The sequence below is a fragment of the Rhipicephalus microplus genome, unplaced genomic scaffold (assembly GCF_043290135.1).
Source record: "Rhipicephalus microplus isolate Deutch F79 unplaced genomic scaffold, USDA_Rmic scaffold_40, whole genome shotgun sequence".
NCBI lineage: Eukaryota > Metazoa > Arthropoda > Arachnida > Ixodida > Ixodidae > Rhipicephalus > Rhipicephalus microplus.
This window is the reverse complement of record NW_027464613.1, coordinates 3,169,381-3,170,825: the sequence shown is the minus strand read 5'-3', so window position 1 is coordinate 3,170,825 and position 1,445 is coordinate 3,169,381. Positions and strand designations below refer to the sequence as shown.

General features: G+C 52.4%; 1 non-coding gene across 1 annotated transcript; it reads left to right on the top strand.

Annotated features, from left to right (window-relative positions):
• Nucleotides 1-1,133: 1,133 nt before the first annotated feature.
• Nucleotides 1,134-1,207, top strand: TRNAN-GUU (transfer RNA asparagine (anticodon GUU)). Its single transcript has one exon. It is a non-coding gene; the product is annotated as a tRNA-Asn (tRNA).
• The last annotated feature ends 238 nt before the right edge of the window (nucleotides 1,208-1,445 follow it).

The following is a 1,445-nucleotide window of genomic DNA, read 5'->3' as shown; positions in this document are numbered from 1 at the left end:
GGAGTTTCGAGCCCACCCGGTAGTGGCGCGGCGCTTTTTTTTCTTTGAGCTGATAGCTTTGAAGTTATGTTCTGATGGTGGTGAGAGTGGAGCAGGACTATCTCCGTGGCGCAATTGGCTAGCGCAATCGGCTGTTAACCGAAAGGTTGGAGTTTCGAGCCCACCCGTGGACGGTGTGTCGCTTTTTTTTCTTTGCGCTGGTAGCATTGAAGATATGTTCTGATGGTTGTGAGAGTGGAGCACGACTGTCTACGTGGCGCAATTGGCTAGCGCGATCGGCTGTTAACAGAAAGAATGGAGGTTCGAGCCCACCCGGGGGTGGTGCGCCGCTTTTTTTTCTTTGGGCTGACAGCTTTGAAGATATGTTCTGATGTTAGTGAGAGTGGAGAATGACTGTCTCCATGGCGCAATTGGCTAGCGCGATCGGGTGTTAGACGAAAGGTTGGAGGTTCGAGCCCACCCGGAGTGGTGCGGCGCTCTTTTTCTTTGGACTGATAGCTTTGAAGATATGTTCTGATGGTGGTGAGAGTATAGCAGGACTGTCTCCGTGGCGCAATTGTCCAGCGCGATCGGCTGTTAGCCGAGAGGTTGGAGGTTTGAGCCCACCCGGCGACGGTGTGTCGCTTTTTTTTTCTTTTCGCTGACAGCTTTGAAGATATGTTCTGATGGTGGTGAGAGTGGAGCACGACTGTCTCCGTGGCGCAATTGGCCTGCGCGATCTGCTGTTGACCGAAAGGTTGCAGGTTCGAGCCCACCCGGTGGTGGTGCGGCGCTTCTTTTTTTTTTGGGCTGATAGCTTTGAAGATATGTTCTGATGTTAGTGAGAGTGGAGCACGACTGTCTCCATGGCGCAATTGGCGAGCGCGATCGGCTGTTAACCGAAAGGTTGGAGGTTCGAGCCCACCCGGTGGTAGTGCGGCGCTTTTTTTTCTTTGGGCTGATAGCTTTGAAGATATGTTCTGATGGTGGTGAGAGTGGAGCTGGACTGTCTCCGTTGCGCAATTGGCTAGCGTGATCGGCTGTTAACCGAAAGCTTGGAGTTTCGAGCCCACTGGGGACGGTGTGTCGCTTTTTTTCTTTGGACTGATAGCTTTGAAGATATGTTCTGATGGTGGTGAGAGTATAGCAGGACTGTCTCCGTGGCGCAATCGGCTAGCGCGATCGGCTGTTAACCGAGAGGTTGGAGGTTTGAGCCCACCCGGGGACGGTGTGTCGCTTTTTTTTCTTTTCGCTGATAGTTTTGAAGATATGTTCTGATGGTGGTGAGAGTGGAGCACGACTGACTCTGTGGCGCAATTGGCTTGCGCGATCTGCTGTTGACTGAAAGTTTGGAGGTTTGAGCCCACCCGGTGGTGGTGTGGCACTTTTTTTTCTTTGGGCTGATAGCTCTGAAGAAATGTTCTGATGGAGGTGAGAGTATAGCAGGACTGCCTCCGTGGCGCAAT